This window comes from Hyla sarda, chromosome 4 (genome assembly GCF_029499605.1).
Source record: "Hyla sarda isolate aHylSar1 chromosome 4, aHylSar1.hap1, whole genome shotgun sequence".
Lineage (NCBI taxonomy): Eukaryota > Metazoa > Chordata > Amphibia > Anura > Hylidae > Hyla > Hyla sarda.
The window spans coordinates 354,226,005-354,249,486 of record NC_079192.1 but is presented as its reverse complement, the minus strand read 5'-3'; positions in this window follow the sequence as shown (position 1 = coordinate 354,249,486).

The following is a 23,482-nucleotide window of genomic DNA, read 5'->3' as shown; positions in this document are numbered from 1 at the left end:
CATAGTTACATAGTTAGTATGGTCGAAAAAAGACATATGTCCATCAAGTTCAACCAGGGAATTGAAGGGTAGGGGTGTTGCGCAATATTGGGGAAGGGATTGGATTTTATATTTCTTCATAAGCATTAATGTTATTTTGTTCCAGGAATGTATCTAATCCTGTTTTAAAGCTGTTAATTTTTCCTGCTGTGACCAGTTCCTGAGGTAGACTGTTCCATAAGTTCACAGTTCTCATGGTAAAGAAGGCCTGTCGCCCCTTGAGACTAAACTTTTTCTTCTCCAGACGGAGGGAGTGCCCCCTCGTCCTTTGGGGGGGTTTAACCTGGAACAGTTTTTCTCCATATTTTTTGTATGGGCCATTAATATACTTTTATACGTTTATCATATCCCCCCTTAAACGACTCTTCTCAAGACTAAACAATTGTAACTCCTTTAATCGCTCCTCATAGCTAAGATGTTCCATGCCCCATATTAGTTTAGTCGCGCGTCTCTGCACCCTTTCCAGCTCCACAGTGTCCCTTTTATGGACAGGTGACCAAAACTGAACAGCATATTCCAGGTGAGGCCGTACCAATGCTTTATAAAGGGGGAGTATTATGTCCCTGTCCCTCGAGTCCATGCCTCTTTTTTTTTATTTATTTTTTATTTTAAACAATTTTTTATTTTTCAAATATTTTGAGGACAAAGAAACAAATCAAACAGCCACAGTACAGTACAAGACAAGACATTGCAAGCCTGCAAGAATGTAGATACATATCAAAACGTAGCATTGTGCATGTACAGGCTCTGTCCACTATACTTAGTTAACATGTAGATCATAACACAAAAAAAACATTAGCTACATAAAGTATGTATCCAGGGTTAGCGTAATGTGAGGCAATCATGCATCACAAATATAGTACTTAATTCCATGCACCAGCTAAGTTAGGGTAGATCATTCTACTCAAAGCTATATTCCAGTTAGCAAAAATCTATCTAAAACTCCACTCCTAAATAACGAATTCTACTTATCAGTTTTTTCAGCATCAGACCATAGTGACCATCACAACAACACTCACAGTGTCTAGTAGGTGGTTCCCAGATTACATCAGTGAATTCGATCCGGTGCTCTACATGGACAATGGGGATTAGATAGCCATGCTGCCCACAGCATTGTATAATGTGTGTATTGTCCATTAGCCAGAGAATAGATCCTTTCATAGTTACAGGATGTGTTTACCAAGGCAATCACTTCCATTAATGTCGGGGATTCCGTCTCCTTCCATCTTCGTGTGATAAGTAACTTTGTGGACATGAGAATGAACGCAGTAGGAGTACGGACTTCCTTTGGGATATGATTTAAATCTATGAACAACAATGCCAGACTAGGCTTTAAGTCTATGTGATAACCCAAAAGATTACTTATTAACATGGCGACTCCTAACCACAGTGAGAGAAGTCTAGGGCAGCCCCAAAGGGTGTGTAGCAAAGTACCGACCTGTCCACGTCCCCTCCAGCAAAGATTAGAGCAGTCCGCATTAAATAAGTGCAGACGGGAGGGGGTGAAGTACCACCTGTAAATAGACTTGACCACAACCTCCTGGAAGTTTGTACATCTAAATAATTTCCTAGAGTCCGTTAACGCTCTGAGCCACTGCTTAGTGGAAAATTCAGTCCCTATGTCTTTCTCCCATTTGTCCATAAATGGCAGTCTTTTGGGCAATGATTTGTCGTCTAGGAGGTTGTAGAAAAACGTAATGCCTTTTTTAGTGGGAGAGTGTTTCCTGAAGAAAGCATAAACTACTGCAGGTAATCGGATAGCTCGTCTAAAATCTTGTGAGAGTAAGCTTCTAATTTGGAGACTTTTGTAGAATTCCTTATGAGGAATTTTATAGGTGTCCTGAAGCGTTTGGAAGTGTACATCTCCTTGAGGGCTCAGTAGGTCTTGTGCAGTCAGAATGCCATTGTCTTTGCAAGTTACAAGGTCTAAGTCAGGTATGTGATATGAGATAAAGTCTAGGGGTACACTGTCCAATGGGTAGACTGTCTGTGGGAGGGGTTATTTCAAGAGGGACCTCCACATCAGGTCAGATACTTTTATAGCAGATAGGTATGAGGGAGGTGGTTGCATTCCTTTCGCTATTAATAGGAGGCGGGACTTAAGGGAAACGGGGTTCGAGCAGCTTGCCTCTAGGGTCACCCAAAGTTTTTCAGTATTGTTGGACCACCAATGTTGAAGTTGATCCAATATACAAGCCTTATGGTAGTCTTCTACGTGTGGAAGGCCCAGTCCCCCCACATCTCTATGTCTAGTCATGATTTTCCTAGCTACCCTTGGTTTTATCCCAAGCCAAATAAAGGTCGCAACCGATTTATCTAGATTGGTAAAATACGATTTAGGGATTGAAATTGGCAGTGTTCTAAAAAGATACAGTAGTTTGGGAAGTGCTAGCATTTTAAAGGCTGCCAGACGACCGAACCAAGACAGTATTGTTTTCGAGTAAGATAGCAAAGATTGGGAAAGAGAGGAAGCCAAAGGGAGGAAGTTAGCTTGAAAGAGTTGAGTGGAGGGGAATTTTAATTGGAGCCCCAAATAGGTAACTGCCTTCTCCTGCCAGTCTAATTGAAATCTTAATTTCAAGTCTTCAACAGTTGAGGTGGGGAGATGAATTGGGAGTATTTGCGATTTAGTTACATTTAGCTTGTAATACGACAATTTACTGAATTCGTCTATGATATTAAAGAGGGAAGAGAGCAAATTCTCCACATCTGTAAGGGTGAGTATAACATCATCGGCAAATAGCGCCAACTTATGCTCCACGCCATTCACCTGGATCCCTTTTATAGCAGAGCTATTGCGAATTGCTTGCGCAAGAGGTTCTATTGTGAGCACAAACAACAGAGGGGAGAACGGACAGCCCTGTCTGGTGCCGCTCGACAGGGTGAACTGGTCAGATAGCGATCCATTTGTAAATACCATCGCTGCAGGGTTTGAGTATAGCGCTCGGATCGCAGTGAGAATATAACCTGAGATGCCAAAAGCCTCCAACACGAAAAGGCATATTGCCAGTTCACCCTGTCGAAAGCTTTTTCAGTGTCTAATGTCAAGAATGCTGAGGGGAGGTCAAAATGTTCGCAATGCTGGAGCAATGATATAACCCTACGGGTGTTATCTGGTGCCTGCCGTCCCAATGTGAAGCCCACTTGATCTTTACCCACTATTTGGGGGAGTAATGGCGCCAGGCGTGCTGCTAGGATCTTGGTGTAGATTTTCACATCACTATTTAAAAGTGAGATGGGTCTATAATTAGTAGTCAAGTTCGCAGGCTTACCGGGTTTAGGTATGGTGGTGATAAGGGCAGTCAACATCTCCCTCGGCAAGGACCCCGATTCCATTGCTGTTGAGAAAACCGCACCCAGATGGGGTACCAATATGGAGCTATATTTCTTGTAATATTCATTAGGTAGGCCATATGGGCCTGGAGTCTTGTCCTTATTGCTTTAAGTATTTCTTGACTGTCAATAGGTTTGTTAAGATCAGAGAGGGAGGATTCAGGTAGACGAGGCAAATGTAAGGAAGAAAGAAAGGATGATATATCTGCACTGTTTGGTTGGGCCGTCTGTGCATCTGCATTCAGATTGTAGAGAGTAGCGTAATAATCGCGAAAGGCATTAGCTATACCCCTAGGTGACAGTATTTTATCTTTGGAGGTGGGGTGGATGATTTCTTGTATACGGTTTCTCAGTATTTTAGGCTTTAATTTTCTGGCTAAAAAGGAACCTGTCCTATTGTCCTGCGTGTAGAATTAAATTTTGACTTTTGCAGCTCTTTTTCATATTGATACAGTAGCAGTTGTCTCAAATGAGTTCTCTCTCGGGTCAGATGTGCTAGGGTTTCGGGGTTTGGGGACGCCTTATGTAAGGTCTCTAGAGTCGCTATTTAGCCTAACGCTTCCGTCACCTGTCTGGAGCGCTGTTTTTTAACAGTTGCGCCCAACTGTATGAAAGAGCCTTGCACAACTGCTTTGTGGGCTAACCACAGAGTATTGTTCGTGACCTCTTGGGATGCATTGAGACTAAAGTACTCCCTCAGAGTCTGTCCTATTTTATGGCTATGCTCTGTGTGGTCCATAAAATGTGTATTAGCTCTCCAGACGAAATCACTACGATCTGGTGCTACATTAGTTAATTACAAGAGCACTGGGGCATGATCAGTCCATGTCAATTGTTTTATTGCTGTGTGAGTAACCCTATCTAGTAAGCTCCTAGAGACTAGGATCAAATCTATCCTTGAGTAAGTGTGGAATCTTGGAGAAAAATAGGTGTAGTCACGTTCGTGTGGCATCGAACAGTCCAAATGAGTCAAGCAAGGGTTTATTATAAAAAGCCCTGTGTTTCGTATGATCTGATAGGTCCATCTGGGGGGTCCCAAACAGAGTTAAGATCACCACAAAGCAAAAGTTCTCCACATTGCACCGAGGTGATCAACTTGAGTGTTTTCCTTAAGAATCTACTTTGGTGCTTATTTGGGGCGTACACATTCGCCACGGTGTATGGACATCCCTCTAGTGTGCAGACTAAGATGATGTATCTGCTCTGTGGGTCAATCAGTTGCGTATGTATGGTAACAGCAAGGTCCTGTCTAAACGCAATCAGTACACCTCTTTTTTTTTTTTTAAAGGTAGAGCTGATTATAGTGGGAAACTTTTTATGACTAATGGTCGGGGGGTTAGTGGATGCAAGAGGAGTCATGTCTCTCCACCTCCCGCCACAAAAAAATTCTTTTTTGGGGGCTATTTAAGCCGTTAACATTAAGGGAAAGTACTCCAAGAGGCATGTTGAGGATTTAGAAATAGTAAACCTCAGTGTCAGGATAAAGGAATGAGATTAAAAACTTGACTGGACTCTGTGGGACTCAGACAAGGATGTCACACCCGTTCACACAAAGTTAAAAACCCGACTGAGGTCTAAGACCACTAGACGGGGATGTCACAAAACAATCACTTACGCCTGGTCAAAGGTCACTGGTCTGATGCTGAATTTCGCTCAATAGTAGGAAACTGAGCTCAATAACTTGGCACAATTCTACAATTGCAATGGAGAAAATAAGTACACAGTAAAGTAAACAGTAAATGTGCACTTTGGAAAATTGTTAGATCAATCTAAATGCTATATTCATACACTAGGAATTAGTTCCACTCTCTCAGAGAAGTGGTAGGCAACACAGTAACGGAGAGTATAGAAGTACAGAATAAGAAAGGCAACTAAAACTTTAGAAATAAAAAAGAAAAGTGTCGGTGATTTCTCCTGTAGCAGGTACATCGAATCAGTGGGCGTGTAAATAAGAAATTAACGGAATATAGCAATCATAAGCTCCTCGATCTAGCACCCAAAGGTATACGGAGGTGTCTATGTAAGCACTGGATTCAGTCCGGATCACAGTTCACTGGAGAAGCGTCTCCTGGGATCTCTGCCTCTTCTCCCTCTATGATCATTCCCCACTCCTGTAATGTAGACAGTCCTTCTTCTGGTGACAAAAAAGCATGAACTTTCCCTTGTCGATTCACAAGAACTTTTGCAGGGAACCCCCACCTATAGGGAACTCCCAAATCTCTCAGGGTCACCGTCAGAAGTTCCGTCTTGCTTGTAGAGTCGCAGCCGGCAAATCAGTGTACATGTGTATATCCTCATAAGGCTCAGGTAAAGTAGGGTGTCTCCGTGAGTATTGCAACAGTAGATCTTTAGTATGGAAGAAAGTGAAGCGAGCCAGGACATCTCGTGGGACCTCGTCAGGCAAGTTGCGAGGTTTAGGCACTCTGTGGGCTCTGTCCACACTGTACTCATAAGGTTCCATATCAGGCAGCAGATGTCTAGTCATTTGAAGTACATATTTGGCCAGCTGATTTCCTGCTACTTCCTCAGGGATGCCTCTAAATTTCACATTATTGCGTCTATTTCTGTCTTCATAATCTACCATTTTTGCATGTAAGGCTTCAACCTTGTCATCTAATGCATTATGAGCGCCTTGAAGATCGTTGTGGGCTTTTGCAAATGTCATCAGCTTTGTCTCTGTATTAGCCACTTTATGTTCCAGTATGGTGGAGGTGATCTGTATGGGCTTAATCAACTTAGGAAAGTCGACTTGTAGGGAATTACGGAGCGCTAGCAACATGTCCTTAAGTACTGTGTCGGACACCATTTTATCAGAAGTGTGGTAGGAGGCAAAGATATCCTTCTCGCAAGGCTGGTCAGCAATAGGGATAACATAATCCACCCCGTCTGATCCAGCCAGATGAGGTCTCTGTTTCAGGGGACTGACCTGTGGTGAGCTCCCGTTCTCTGTCGCAGACTCTCGGAGTTCAGAGGCTGCAGGCTGTACAGCCAGGCCATCTCCAAGAACCTCCTCCGTCTCTAGAGGAATGGAGTTCCGCGGCATCTCCGATCCCACTGGCGAGCCCGATGTCAGCGGCACCTCAAAAGTCAGCTGCTGATTCACCCGTGTAGACGGTAAGTTATGGAAAGGGCTCACCCTCACCGGTCCTTGTGCTTTATTCCTCTCACGCCGTCCGGCAGTTGCTGGTATCTGCGAGGCGCGCGTCTCGGTGCCATCTTGGAAAGGTGCGCGGGCCTGCTCTCTGGTCCGAAAAAACTGAGATAACTGCTTATTCCCTCTGTCTTTCATATTTCTTTTCCTGCTATGAGTCGCCATTGTAGTTTGGCAAGTCCAATTTGCAGTGTGGAGTCGCTAGCAGGGTCTCTGTCGCTGGTAAAAGCGGTGCTGTAGCAGGAGCTCTCACTCTAAGCAGCCATCTCTCTTGGCGGCCAATCCATGCCCCCCTCCATGCCTCTTTTTCTCTACCAGTGACTCTGCCAGTTTAATATCCCCTAAGACATACGACGCATGCAGGTTATTAGTACCCAGATGCATAACTTTACATTTATCCACATTTAACCTCATTTGCCAAGTGTATGCCCAGACACTTAGTCTATCCAAGTCATCTTGTAACCTATACACATCCTCTATAGACTGTACCGTGCTACAAAGCTTGGTGTCATCTGCAAAGATAGAAACAGAGCTCTTAATGCCATCCTCTATATCATTGATAAATAAATTAAACAACAGGGGGCCCAGTACAGAACCTTGGGGTACACCACTAATTATCGGGGACCAATCAGAGTACGAATCATTGACCACCACTCTCTGGGTACGATCTATGAGCCAGTGTTCAATCCAGTTACAAACTAAAATTTCCAAACCCAAAGACCTTAACTTACCTGTCAGACGTCTATGAGAGACAGTATCAAATGCTTTAGCAAAATCCAGAAACACTATATCCACAGCCATTCCTCTGTCAAGGCTTCTACTCACCTCTTCATAAAAGCAAATTAGATCGGTATGACAACTTCTATCCTTAGTAAACCCATGCTGGTTATCACTTATAATACAATTATCCCCTATGTATTCCTGTATGTAGTCCCTTATAAGTCCTTCAAACAATTTACCCACAATGCACGTTAAACTTACCGGTCTATAGTTTCCTGGGGAAGACCTAGAGCCCTTTTTGAAGATTGGCACCACATTCGCCTTGCGCCAGTCCCTTGACACAATACCAGACACCAGTGAATCTCTAAATATCATGAACAGGGGTACAGATATTACTGAACTTACCTCTCTAAGAACCTCTCTAAGAACTCTTGGGTCCAATCCATCTGGCCCTGGAGATTTGCTTACATTTATATTACTTAACTTACCTTGTACCATCTCTACATTAAGCCAGTTCAGTACATTACATGATGTGTTACCAGCATTGACCTGTCCAATGTCAGCTCCTTCTTCCATAGTATATACAGAACTAAAGAACCCATTCAGTAGCTCCGCTTTCTCTTTATCGCCTGTGACAACCTCCAACCATTATCATTATTAAGGGGTCCTACATGCTCTGTCCTTGGTTTTTTTGCATTTATATATCTAAAAAAATATTTAGGATTAGTTTTGCTTTCTTTGGCCACCTGTCTCTCATTTAGAATTTTTGCTGTTTTTATTAAATTTTTACAGATTTTATTAAGCTCTTTGTAATGTTTAAATGTTATAGCTGACCCATCAGATTTGTATTTTTTGAAGACTATTTTTTGTTGTTGTTTATTGCTCTTTTAACATAATTTATCAGCCATGTAGGATTTAGTTTTAATCGTTTATATTTGTTCCCCTTTGGTATATATTTAGCTGTATAGTTATTTAGAGTTGATTTAAAGATTTCCCATTTACCTTCTCTATCAGTATTTGAGAACACCTCCAGGCCCCACAGCGGCATCAGTAACCCATATATTGCCTGAATGACACAGCCTGGAGTTGGCTGATGCAGGAGTTCACACCAGGGCTTCACAATCCCCCCAAAATACACCACAATTTTAGAAATTTTTGAAAAAGATTTTGGATAGCGGGTGCTACCCATGAGAATATTTGAAATTATCAGACCCAGGCCCAGCAGCGCCATCATTTTTTGATTTGAAATTGAAAACAACCTTTACGTGTCCCGGACCCCAGCGTGTGGGTACAAAGGACCAAATCCAACAAGCCCCCACAGGGCTCATGTGGCCGTGAGATTTAGGTAAAAGGTCTCCATTGCCCTGACCGGCCATTGTTTCCATTGCTGAAGGGCTACTGAGACTTGTCCGGGCAGTGGAGGCTTAAGACACAGTGGAGGATGTGGAGGCGGAGTAGCACACTGTCGCAGGACCAACGGGCTGACAGAGTGTAGCCGGAAGCAGCAGTGAGTACACACCAGGGCTTCAGAATCCCAAAGAAAAAACCACCATTTTTAAAATAATTTTACAAATATTTAGGACAGCGGGTGGTACCTATATGTTGCCTGAATGACACACCCTGGAGTTGGCTGATGCATGAGTACACACTAGGGCTTCACAATCCCTCCAAAAAAAACACAACAATTGTAGAAATTCATGAAGAAGACTTGTGCTACCTATGAGAAAATTTGAAATTCCCAGACCCAGGCCCATCAGCGCCATCAGTAAACCATATATTGCCTGAATGACACAGGCTGGAGTTGGCTGATGCATGAGTACGCACCAAAGCTTCACAATCCCTAATAAAAAAGACAAACATTCTTGACGAAAAATTTTAAGGAAAATTTAGGACAGCAAGTGCTCTCTATATATTACCAGAATGATGCAGCCTGGAGTTGGCTGCAGCATGAGGAGACCATTGAAATGTGTGATTTTTTTATTTGAAATTTAAATCAAAATTTGTGTCCCGAACCCCGCCGTGGGGGTACAAAGGACCTATTCTCAAAAGCACCAACAGGGCTCATGTGGCCATAAGATGTAGGCGCAACGTCTCCATAGCCCTGACCAGCCATTTTTGGTTTTTGTACCTTTGTTTAAGAACAAGCGCATATCCAAGAGTACAGAAGACTCTATAATGCAGGACGGTGGACCACCAAAAGACATTCTTCTATAAAATAATTTTTTATGAAATAAAGAAGCAGAGTTCATCCCTCTGCGTATTTTTTTTTTTATTTTACTTAAAAAATCACACGCAACAATCGTTCAATGGTGTAATGGTTATTATTGTGGAAAATTCAAGTTTATTACTGTGATAATTATCAGAAAATGTGGAAAAAACAATACCCAAGAGTGTTTAATAACCCCATACATTGCACCATAAATGTTGAAATTTAAATTAAGCATGTATGTATGTATTTCAAAAATCCTAAAATTAAAGGCCCAAGCCCAGAAGCATCATGAAGTCAAGTAGTTCCTGAAAGACACAGGAGAAGTCAGGACTAGGCATCAGCAGTACCCAAGAGGCTTTAATAACCCCTTACATTGCACGATCACTCGCGAGATCGAGCAAAAACAGGTGTGTTATGTCCTCAGATGTCCGGGCCTGCACACGCGCTACACTGAACGGACCAGCGTGTGTCGATCTTTCACTGACAGGTGCGGGTAACCTGCTGAACCCTCTTCACGATAGGGATCAGGGATTGCAATTATTTGCCAGGAAAGAAGAATCACAACTAAGCGCCGGTCATAAGCTCGGGTTCATTAAGCCCCTGCCCTTTGTACACACCGCATGTCTCTACTACCGATTGGATGGTTAAGAAAGGTCCTCGGATCGGCCCCAGCAGGGTAGGAGAAGGCCCTAGCAGAGCGCCGAGAATTTAAAGATCATTGTTGCATTAAGCATGTATTAGCTACTGCTAAACTTCCAAAAATGTAAGGCCTGAGGCATCAGGGAGGCCATTATTTCCTGAAAGACACAGAATGAGTCAGGAGCAGTCATTCGCAGTACCCAAGAGGGTTTCATAACCTACCCCTTACATTTAAAGATCAATGTTGAAATATGCATTAAGCATGTATTTAGTTGCTGCAAAACATCCAAAAATGGAAGGCCCAAGGCCTGAGGCATCAGGGAGGCAAGTAGTTCCTTAAAGACACAGGATGAGCCAGGAGCAGGCAATCGCAGTACCCAAGAGGGATTCATAACCCCTTACATTTAAAGATCAATGTTGATCGCCTGTGACAACCTCCCCATAATAATGATAATGGGGAGGTTGTCACAGGCGATCAAGAGAAGGCGGAGCTACTGAATGGGTTCTTTAGTTCTGTATACACTATGGAAGAAGGAGCTGACATTGGCCAGGTCAGTGCTGGTAACACATCATGTAATGTACTGAACTGGATTAATGTAGAGATGGTACAAGGTAAGTTAAGTGATATAAATGTAAGCAAATCCCCAGGACCGGATGGACTACACCCAAGAGTTCTTAGAGAGGTAAGTTCAGTAATATCTGTACCCCTGTTCATGATATTTAGAGATTCTCTGGTGTCTGGTATTGTGCCAAGGGACTGGCGCAAGGCGAATGTGGTGCCAATCTTCAAAAAGGGCTCTAGGTCTTCCCCAGGAAACTATAGACCGGTAAGTTTAACGTGCATTGTGGGTAAATTGTTTGAAGGACTTATAAGGGATTACATACAGGAATACATAGGGGATAATTGTATTATAAGTGATAGCCAGCATGGGTTTACTAAGGATAGAAGTTGTCAAACCAATCTAATTTGCTTTTATGAAGAGGTGAGTAGAAGCCTTGACAGAGGAATGGCTGTGGATATAGTGTTTCTGGATTTTGCTAAAGCATTTGATACTGTCCCTCATAGACGTCTGACAGGTAAGTTAAGGTCTTTGGGTTTGGAAATTTTAGTTTGTAACTGGATTGAACACTGGCTCATGGATCGTACCCATAGAGTGGTGGTCAATGATTCGTACTCTGATTGGTCCCCGGTTATTAGTGGTGTACCCCAAGGTTCAGTACTGGGACCGCTGTTGTTTAATTTATTTATCAATGATATAGAGGATGGTATTAACAGCTCTGTTTCTATCTTTGCAGATGACACCAAGCTTTGTAGCACGGTACAGTCTATAGAGGATGTGCATAAGTTACAAGATGACTTGGATAGACTAAGTGTCTGGGCATCCACTTGGCAAATGAGGTTCAATGTGGATAAATGTAAAGTTATGCATCTGGGTACTAATAACCTGCATGCATCGTATGTCTTAGGGGGGATTAAACTGGCAGAGTCACTGGTAGAGAAGGATCTGGGTGTACTTGTAGATCAAAGACTACAGAATAGCATGCAATGTCAGGCTGCTGCTTCCAAAGCCGGCAGGATATTGTCATGTATCAAAAGAGGCATGGACTCAAGGGACAGGGACATAATACTCCCCCTTTATAAAGCATTGGTACGGCCTCACCTGGAATATGCTGTTCAGTTTTGGTCACCTGTCCATAAAAGGGACACTGCGGAGTTGGAAAGGGTGCAGAGACGCGCGACTAAACTAATATGGGGCTTGGAACATCTTAGCTATGAGGAGCGATTAAAGGAGTTACAATTGTTTAGTCTTGAGAAGAGACGTTTAAGGGGGGATATGATAAACGTATATAAGTATATTAATGGCCCATACAAAAAATATGGAGAAAAACTGTTCCAGGTTAAACCCCCCCAAAGGACGAGGGGGCACTCCCTCCGTCTGGAGAAAAAAAAGTTTAGTCTCAAGGGGCGACACGCCTTCTTTACCGTGAGGACTGTGAATTTATGGAACGGTCTACCTCAGGAACTGGTCACAGCAGGAACAATTAACAGCTTTAAAACAGGATTAGATACATTCCTGGAACAAAATAAGATTAATGCTTATGAAGAAATATAAAATCTCATCCCTTCCCCAATATCGCGCCACACCCCTACCCCTTAATTCCCTGGTTGAACTTGATGGACATATGTCTTTTTTCGACCGTACTAACTATGTAACTATGACATATGCATTAAACATATATTTAGCTACTGCTAAACATCCAAAAATTTAAGGCCCAAGGCCAGAAGCAGTAGTGAGGCAAGTAGTTCCTGAAAGACACAGGATGAGCCAGGAGCAGGCAATCACAGTACCAAAGAGGGTTTCATAACCAACCATAATTGTGAAATGTTGGTGTAGCATCATGGTCAATCTACTCTGAGGCATCTGGCATTGGTGGCTGGAAATCCTGGCTGATTCATCCCTGATTCATCTTGACAAACGTCAGTCTCTCCACATTTTTGGTGGACAGACAAGTTCGCCTTGGGGTGACTATGGCCCCGGCCACACTAAACACCCGCTCTGATGGCACACTACTGGCCGGGCAGGACAGCTTTTCCAGGGCAAACTCTGCTAGTTGTGGCCATAAATCAAGTTTGGCTGCCCAGAAGTCCAGCGGATATTCAATGATTGTTGGCATGGCCATGTCAAGGTATGCCACCACCTGCTGGTTCAGGTCCTGCTCCATGTCTACCTGCTGCTGATGAGTTGCTTCACTATGCGGGTGAAGAAAGCTACTCATCAGCGACTGTAGACTTAGGCTGCTGCTGATTGAGCTGGTACTGCTTCTCCCACCCCTCCCCTCCCCAGCAGCCATGGCAGTGGAAGGTGAGCACAGAGGGCCCCCCGAGTAAGACCTGTCAGTGGACGGACCATGTGGCTGATAGGTATCAGCCAACTGACTACGTAGAATCTCTCTGTAGTAGGTCAGTGTGTCCTCCCTCTCAGTGGGTGTAAAAAAGGCCCTCATTTTGGGAAGGTAGCGAGGGTCTAATAAGGTGGAGATCCAGAAGTCATCCCGCTGATGAATTTTGACAATTCGGGGGTCACTACGCAAACAACTGAGCATGCATTGTGCCATTTGCACCAGTGACTCGGAGGGACTACCTACCTGCCTCCATCTCCACTGCATACTGCCACGGTGTGTCTGGGTCATCTGTCTCAACTTCCTCCTAACCCTCCAGCTCCCCTGGCTTCTCCTGCTCCTCCTCTCCTGTCCGAAGACTAGAAACACCGGCCATCTCATCCAACCTAAACTGTGCTCTGCTCTGCTCCTCATCATCCTCCTCCTCCTCCAGTCCAGCCCCCACAAGGCTCATGTAGCCTTGAGATGTAGGCGCAACATCTCCATTGCCGTGACCAGCCATGGTTTCAATCATTTGTTGTAGGAAATGTAGGAGTGGAATTACGTCGTTCATGGCGTAATCCAGGCGACTCACAAATAATGTGGCTTCCTCAAAGGGCCTCAGCAAACGGCAGGTGTCACGTATGAGCTGCCACTGGTTCACATTGAAGTTACACAGAGGAGTATTCCTATCTGCTTGGATCATCAAGAAATCGGTGATGGCTTTTCTTTGTTTGTATAGTCTGTCCAACATATGGAGGGTGGAATTCCAACGTGTGGCAACGTCACAAATAAGATTATATTGTGAGATACCGTTCTAATGCTTCAGCTCAAGGAAGGTGTGCTTGGCAGTGTACGAGTGGCTGAAGTGCATGCACAGTTTCCTTGTCATTTTCAGGATGTTTTGCAAATGGGGTGAAGACTTGAGGAAGTACTTGACAACCAGATTCAACACTTGTGCCGTGCAGGGCGCATGTTTCACACTTCCTTGTAGCAGCGTGGACACAATGTTCTTCCCGTTGTCGGTCACCATGGTTCCCATTTCCAGATTTCGTGGAGTAAGCCATACTCGGATTTCTTTACGAATGAACTTTAGCAGTTCCTCCCCTGTGTGACTCCGTTTGCCAAGGCAAACCATGTGAAGAACAGCTTGACACCGCCGTGCCCTACACACATGGTACAATGAAGGGCCACCGAGATTTGGACGTGCAGTGGAGGCCGAGGACACGGTGGAGGATGAGGAGGCGGCGTCGCACACTGTAACAGGACCAACTGCTTGGGAGTGAGAGCGTGGAGGAGGAAGCGGTGTGACCTGTCCAAGTTGCTGTTGTGGCTGTGCAGGAACCACATTTACCCAGTGAGCCGTAAAAGACAAGTATTGTCCCTGCCCGTAGTTACAGCTCCACACGTCGGCGCTGCTGTGCACTTTTGAACCCACCGACAGGCTCAAGGACTTGCCCACCTTCTCTTGTACAAACTTAAACTATAATTCTTCGCAAAGAAATGACGGCTTGGGACTCTCCACCTCGGCTCGGCACAAGCCCTCAATTCTCTGAAAGGTGCAGAGTCCACAACTTGAAAAAAGGGAGGGACTGCAACACCAGCAACTTGGACAGGAGCACATTCAACTTCTGCGCTGTTGGATGAGTGGGCGCATACTGTTGTCTCTTGGACATGGCTTCGCCGATGGATTGTTGGTGGAATGGCTGACTAAAAGCGGGAGAAGCAGGAGCGACAGAAGGAGGGTTTGACACACAGCTCCCTTTGGCTGAGGTGGTGGAGCCTTGGCTGGTTGAAGGAGGGAGCAGATTGCCACTGGGTGATGCAGCAGGCTGGACCACTACATCGGAGCCACGGTTTTCCCAGGCCGCTTTATGGTGGCGAAGCATGTGTTGACGCAGGGCTGTGGTGCCGACATTGGGACCCTGGCCACGCTTCACCTTCTGCCGACAGATCTTGCATGTGGCTATGTGAACCTCCTCCGGATGCCTTAAGAAAAACTTCCACACCGCCGAGTAGCTGATTTTCCCACCCGCAGTCCTCACTAATTGACTGCTACTGGCGCTGTCTCCAGGAACCCCTGTTCCACTACCTCCCGGAAAGGTAGGCTGCCTGTTCCACTACCTCCCGGAAAGGTTGGCTGCCGCGAAGCAGGTGGTCTCCCCCAGGCACGTTTGGCTCCTGAATTTCCACTCCTGCCACCACGCTGACTGCTACCTTGCTGCCTCAAGGGCAACCTGCAACTCTCTTCTCCTGATGATGATGAAGCCCCTTCTGCATCCGGCTCCCAATTGCGATCGGCTTCATCATCATCAACAGTTGTGTGCACGTCACTGATGTCCTCCTCAGGTTCCCAAACAGTGTCTGCTTCAGGACCCTGAACACTTGCAACACCGCCTCCCACGTCACTCTCCACATCACTACTTGGCCGCCTAGCGGAGCAAGCGGCGCATGTCTCCTCCCCTTCTTGGCTGTCCAGTAGCTGCTGACTGTCCTCTATTAGATCGTCCTCAGTGAATAGTGGAGCTGAACCCACAGCATAAGATACTTCTTTAGGAGAGGGAACAGCATAGGACAAAGGCAATGGGAGGACACGGACTGCTCCCGGGCCATGCCAACTGAGGGTTGTGCCTGAGGAACCCACCGACTGTTGACTGGGGGTGTCAGATGTCACTTGTGATTATGTGGATGAGCGTGTTAACCAATCCACAACGGCAGATGGGTTGCTGGTGGAAACACGACCGCTGGCTGATAATGGGAGCTCAGGCCTCTCGCTGCGACTCCTTCTGCCACTCGCCCCAAGTCTGCTGCCAACTCTGCCTGAAGTATTTAGGCCTCTGCCCCTCCTCTGTGCACGTCCTGGCACTTCTCTGCCTGACATACTTAGTGCGTTTATGAGGGTATTACAATACGCTACACTACTACGCTACAGTATTTGTCTAGAACAACAGCAGGTGATTACTTACGGCTGTCCTTGAACAGTATGTAGGCCATTGACAGATTAACAGGTACTAGATGGTACAATACTGGAATGTACCTATGTGGTATGCACTGATGAGGGCAGTAATATGCCTAACTATATAGTTACATAGTTACATAGTTAGTACGGTCGAAAAAAGACATATGTCCATCAAGTTCAACCAGGGAATTAAGGGGTAGGGGTGTGGCGTGATATTGGGGAAGGGATGGGATTTTATATTTCTTCATAAGCATTAATGTTATTTTGTTCCAGGAATGTATCTAATCCTGTTTTAAAGCTGTTAATTGTTCCTGCTGTGACCAGTTCCTGAGGTAGACCGTTCCAACTATTAGCAGAAAAAAATCTGTATTTTTGTAATACACCAGCTGGTGGATACTATTGTTTGGACTTTGACGGTATGGAGCACCTTGACAGCTTAACATGTACTAAATGGTACAATGCTTGCATGTACCTATGCGGTATGCACTGATGAGGGCAGTTATATATGCGTAACTATACGCAGAAAAAAATATAAAAAAAAAAAAAAAAAACAGCCGGTGAATAGTATCGTTTGGACTTGCACAGTATGTAGCCAGCCCCTTGACAGATTAACAGGTACAAAATGGTACAAATGCACTACAGTCCACTGAACAATCACGTATTTCTGAAAAGCAGCAGGACCCAACAGTGCAGCACCACAACAAAAAAAAAACAGGGATTAAACCCTAAATTGCACTCTGTCACACAATTCTGAGCAGCAGAAGATTTGTGGAGCAAATAAAAATAAACTCAATTGGGCTGAAAAATGAGGAGATAAGATGCTTCAGAAAGTTCAGGCAGCTTGGAGATCTGTATGAGGCAGCTAACAGCTATCTGCCCCTCTCTGCTGCAAAGCTCAATAACGTGAATAGGAGGTTTAGCTATCAATGATCCTTCTCAGTGTAACAGCAAAGCACTCTGCACTCCTGCCTTTCCCTAATGCTGATGTGACTAGCAGTTGCAGTGTAACGCTGTGGTATGAGCTATTCACACACACGCAGTCCCGTCCTCTCCATCTGAGTGCATAGATGATATTAAGAGAGGCAAGATGACCCCCGCCACATGTGGATACGCCATCTTAGGTCCCCAATAGCCTGGAACGCTGTAAAATGGAGTTTAATGAAGCGATTTACGCAATAGAATCGCGGCGATATTCGTATTCATTGCGAATCAAATTATTCATTAAATTCGTAATGAATTCGGGTTTGTCAACTTCAATTCGCTCATCTCTAGTTATTATCTTGCCTTCAGGTGTAGCTATATTTCCAATATCTATACTGCCCCTTTGTACTTTAAGTAGTTTAACCAGTAAACTACCCTGTTTGGCCCCCTCCATAAACTGTTCTTGACCCCGAAAGAAGGCTTTATGTTGTACTTTTTCCAGCATAAATTTCGTTAAACTATTTTGAGATTTTTTTCAGGGATTCATACTGTTGTCGTTCCAGCTTCCTTGCAAACTCCCTCTTACACTCCACTACCTCCTCCCTCAATCTAATTTCCATTTCCCCAAATTCCTTCCTCTTTTAAGATATTTCCCTAAATCACAACCAGCAGGGATTTATTCGGTAGTTATGAGAACGTCCCAACAAATCCCCCTTGATCAGGGTTCTGTTACCACTAATCCATGATCCGATATCTATTTGGGGTGATATGACATATCTTTAACCATTGAGAGACTAGTAACATTACAAAATCCCAGATCTATACGGGAGGCTGATTGATAGGAGGTTGAAGAACAGGAAAAGACATTTATTGTTGGATATAATTGTCTCCAAATGTCCTTCCAACCTAATTCTCCCATTAGTCTAGCCAGGAATGTTTGTGATGTTTTAGACAGTTCTTTACTACCCCCAACACACCTCCTATCTCTATCCTTGTCTATTACACAATTAAAGTCACCCCACATAAATATCGGAATATCCTCTTTCCCCTTTAGAAATTTCAAAAAGGAATTCAATGGTTCCACCTGCAATGGGGGAGGAATATAGAAAAACGCAAAAATAAACATTTGCTCTCTAAGTTTCACATGTAACAAGACTCCATGCCAGAAGCCTGCTGGTCTTCTCCTTCCTCTGCCTGTGCCTGAACAACCTTGGTCCCATATAGCTATGGATTTCATCACTGACCTTCCTTCATCTCATGGCAACACTGTCATTTGGGTGGCCGTTGATGGCTTTTCCAAAATGGCTAATTTTGTCCCGCTTCCAGGTCTTCCTCCTGCACCTCAATTGGCAAAACAATTTTTTCTCCAAATTTTTCGTCTCCATGGGCTTCCCACGCATATTGTCTCTTTTAGAGGCGTTCAATTTGCCTCAAAATTTTGGAGGGCACTTTGCAATCAATTAAAAATCAAATTAAATTTTCTTCTGCTTATCATCCGCAATCCAATGGACAAGTGGAAAGAGTGAACCAGATTCTTGGTGACTACCTGCGACATTTTGTTTCCTCCCGCCAAGATGATTGGGTTGACCTGCTGCCCTGGGCTGAATTCTCGTACAACTTCAAAAATTCTGAATCTTCGTCCAAGTCTCCATTTTTTGTGGTATACGGCCATCATCCGCTTCCCCCCCCCCCCTTCCCATTCCCATTTCATCTGGAGTCCCTACTTTAGATGAATTGACACAAGCAGGGACGTACCTAGAGCATTTGGCACCCGCGGCGGACCCTTTGGTTGGGAACCCCCCCCCCCTTTATTACACCGCCCTCCCTCCCCCCCCCCTTTATTTACCCCCTCCTCCCCCCCCCCTTATTTACACCCCCTCCCAGGAGCGGACTGACAACACTCATGGCCCACGGACCAAAAAAAAGCAAGGGCCCCTACTAGTCTCTGCAGCTTGTCAATCTTCTGCCACGCCCCTATTCCACCTAAATCCCACACACAATAAACTAAAATTTATATATATAAGAAACACTTTAACATAGGTAAATTTCCATGACCAATAATACTGGTATACAAGGAGCAAATATATACCACCACACAATAACTGGATAATACCGCCATACTTTACTGAATAAAACTACTATACACAGACCAGTATACTATAAAGGATCTGTATAAGTGATTATATACAGGATCATATGGCTGTAGATATCAGCTGTACACAGGATGTGTATACCATATAAGTGATTGCAGTTACATTTTGGGACTCACAATTACGTATTTTCTGATCAGGGGCGTCCTCTTTCCTTTTCTTCTCCGTCCGGATCAGAACGCCATGTGGATCTCTTAACATCTGCAGGAAAAACATGTCAGACTCTGCCTTTTTCCAGTGCCCTCCTCTGCACAATCTTTCCATCTATAGGCCCACAAACTGTAATAATGCCCTCCTTGGTGTCCTGCACAGTAAACGGGCAGGTAGGTAGGTAGCCAGGTAAATAGGTAGGTAGATAAGGAAGCCAGATATATAGGTAGGTTACAAGATAGGTATTTAGGGGGCTAGCTAGGTAGTTAGGCAGCCATGTATGAAAGCCAGGTATGTACATAGTTAGGTAGCAGGGGTATGTAGGTAAGTCGTTAGGCATCCAGGTATAAAGTTAGGTAGCCCCCGTTCCCTGTAGGTATAGGCAGCAGAGTTAAACCCCCTTCCCAATAGGTATAGGCAGCAGAGCCCCCCCCCCTTTCCCCGTAGGTATAGCAGAGTTAAAAAAAAAAACTCCCCCCGTTTCCCATAGGTATAGGCAGAGTTAAACCCCTTTTTTCCCAATGGTATAGGCAGATTCCCCCTCCCCCCTCTTCCCAATTGGTATAGGCAGTTACCCCCCCCCTTTCCTCCCTTTCCCCATAGGTATAGGCAGAGTTACGTTCCCTCCCCCCTCTTTCCCATATGTATAAGCAGGTACACCCCCCCTCTTTCCCATAGGTATATGCAGTCACATCCCCCCTCTTTCCCGTAGGTATATGCAGTTACACCCCCCCCCCTTTCCCATAGGTATATGTAGAGTAACCCCCCTCCCCTTCCCCATAGGTATATGTAGAGTAACCCCCCCCTCCCCTTCCCCATAGGTATATGTAGAGTAACCCCCCCCCTCCCCTTCCCCATAGGTATATGTAGAGTAACCCCCCCCTCCCCTTCCCCATAGTTATATGTAGAGTAACCCCCCCTCCCCTTCCCCATAGGTATATGTAGAGTAACCCCCCCTCCCCTTCCCCATAGGTATATGTAGAGTAACCCCCCCCTCCCCTTCCCCATAGGTATATGTAGAGTAACCCCTCCCCTCCCCTTCCCCATAGGTATATGTAGAGTAACCCCTCCCCTCCCCTTCCCCATAGGTATATGTAGAGTAACCCCCCCTCCCCTTCCCCATAGGTATATGTAGAGTAACCCCCCCTTCCCCATAGGTATATGTAGAGTAACCCCCCCTCCCCTTCCCCATAGGTATATGTAGAGTAACCCCCCCCTCCCCTTCCCCATAGGTATATGTAGAGTAACCCCCCCTCCCCTTCCCCATAGGTATATGTAGAGTAACCCCCCCCCTCCCCTTCCCCATAGGTATATGTAGAGTAACCCCCCCCCCCCTCCCCTTCCCCATAGGTATATGTAGAGTAACCCCCCCTCCCCTTCCCCATAGGTATATGTAGAGTAACATCCGCCTCCCCCATAGGTATATGTAGAGTAACCCCCCTCCCCCATAGGTATATGTAGAGTAACCCCCCTCCCCCATAGGTATATGTAGAGTAACCCCCCTCCCCCATAGGTATATGTAGAGTAACCCCCCCCTTCCCCTATAGGTATATGTAGAGTAACCCCCCTCCCCTTCCCCATAGGTATATGTAGAGTAACCTCCCCTTCCCCATAGGTATATGTAGAGTAACCCCCCCCTTCCCCTGTAGGTATATGTAGAGTAACCCCCCCTCCCCTTCCCCATAGGTATATGTAGAGTAACCTCCCCTTCCCCATAGGTATATGTAGAGTAACCCCCCCACCTCCCCTATAGGTATATGTAGAGTAACCCCCCCCCCCTCCTCCCCTATAGGTATATGTAGAGTAACCCCCCCCCTCCTCCCCTATAGGTATATGTAGAGTAACCCCCCCTCCTCCTCCCCTATAGGTATATGTAGAGTAACCCCCCCTCCCCATAGGTATATGTAGAGTAACCCCTCCTCCCCCATAGGTATATGTAGAGTAACCCCCCCTCCCCCATAGGTATATGTAGAGTAACCCCCCCTCCCCCATAGGTATATGTAGAGTAACCCCCCCCCTCCCCCATAGGTATATGTAGAGTAACCCCCCCCCCCTTCCCTTCCCTTCCCCATAGGCAGAGTTGAGAAAAATAAAAAAAGGATGCTCACCTGATGTCCCACGCAGCGATCTCCTCAGCTGCAGGGCCCGCGTCTTCTCCCCTCCACAGTACAGGTGCCGATGAATGACGTCATCGGCGCCTGTACTGCGTGCTGCGTGGGGGCGGAGGTCACGTCTCCTCTGTGTAGCTGCAGATGCGGCTCACACAGAGGGGAGGCCTTCTCCTGTATGTACGTGTATCGCGCATACAGGAGAAGGCACCGCTGTCTGATGAGGATCTGGGACGAGTGTCCCGGATCCTCAGTAGTGGTGGCGGGTCAGTCCGCCCCTGGCACCCCCCTTGTGAGCGGCACCCGGGGCGGGCCGCCCCCCCCTTTAGTATGCTACTGGACACAAGACTTCTCTATCTGGAAGGAGACTCAAAAGTCACTCCTGCTGGCCTCATTTCGCATGAAGAGACATGCTGATAAAAAGAGAAGAATTCCTCCTGTCTTTGCCCCCGGTGACAAAGTGTGGCTCTCGGCCAAATACATCCGTTTCCGTGTCCCTAGCTACAAGCTTGGTCCTCGTTACCTCGGGACATTTAAGATCAAAGATCAAATAAATTCTGTCTCCTACAAGCTCCATCTTCCTTCTTCTCTTCGTATTCCCAACTCTTTCCAAGTTTCTCTTCTCAAACCTCTCATACTTAACCGTTTTTCTCCCAAGGTCACTATTCCTGCTCCTGTTTCCGGCTCCTCTGATGTCTTTTCTGTCAAAGAGATCCTCGCCTCCAAGGTCGTTAGAGGTAAAAGATTTTTTTTATTGATTGGGAGAATTGTGGTCCTGAGGAGAGGTCCTGGGAACCTGTGGCCAACATTCTTGATAAAGAGCCCATCCACAGTTTCCTGGGCTCCAAAAGGAGGGGGAGACCTAAGGGGGGCGGGTACTGTAACGCCGAGCACTCCGGGTCCCCGTCCCTCCCCAGAGCGCTCGTAGCGTTCTTCTGCCTGCAGCGCCCCGGGCAGTTCCGCTGTCTGGGAGCGCTGCTCTAATGTCTCTGGCGGGGATGCGATTCGTGTGGCGGGACGTGCCCGCCCGCGGGTCGCATCCCGATCCACTCACCGGCCCCGTCCTCCTTCTGCTCTGTCCCGGCGCGCGTGGCCCTGCTCTCTAGGGTGCGCGCGCGCCGGCTTTTTGAAATTTACACCCCAAATTTACACCCCAAATAGTAGGTAGAAGAAATCCCAGCACTCACTGGATATGCTGAATCATAGTAGTTTATTTATCCATATGCAAGGTAATGCAAGATAGCGACTCGCAGGACGCGTTTCGGCCAGGTGGCCTTTGTCAACTGATCTACCTGTTAGGGTTCACAGGTGTACATATATATACAGAGAGGAAGCCCTCCCCTTCCGGCTCATAGGTGAAAACACCTGACGGCTGAGCCGGGAGGAGACTGCATCTTACATAAAATGAAGAATAAATAATACATACATAGGCAAAGTAAGCAAAAGTAAAACAATAATAATAAGGGAGCAGCATAAATTGCATTATACACAATAGTCATCAAGAGGAAGCAAAAGATCTGTACTTTGACTATATAGAGATTAATTTGAAATCATTCTGACCGTGCTCTATGCTTGCAGTGATGACTGACAAGAAGAAGGAGTATCAATGTAGTCTCTAAAAAAGAAGGAGACAATCAGTTAAAAAACAACAATATATGCAATGACATTTTTATAGAATTTGACTAATTTCATAGTCCCTATTAAGACCCCTATGTTCAATAGTACTGAGGCGGTGTATCCAGTAGGTTTCCTTTTTGAGTAGGAGTTTTTTTATGTTACCTCCCCTTCGTGGTTTATCAACATGATCTATGACTTGAAATCTCAGTTGTGAGATATTGTGACCCATTTTGTCAAAGTGGAAAGGGATGGGGAACAAAAGGTTTTTGCAACGGATTGTGGATTTGTGTCTGTTAATGCGGTCCCCCACACGCTGGGTAGTTTCTCCAACGTATAGGAGACCTCATGGACACTTGATGGAATAGATGACATTCTTGGACTCACATGTGCAGAAAGATCGAATTTTAATGTTTCCGCCGCTATGTGGATGTTGTACAGTATCACCCTATATAATATGGCTGCATTGCGCACAATGCAGACATGGGTATGTGCCATTCTTTTTACTTTGTAAAAAGGTTTGTCGTGGCAAAACTTTAGTTGACCCTATATCTGCCCTAACTAATTTGTCACGTAAGTTAGGTGCTCTTTTGTTGCAGATAAGGGGAG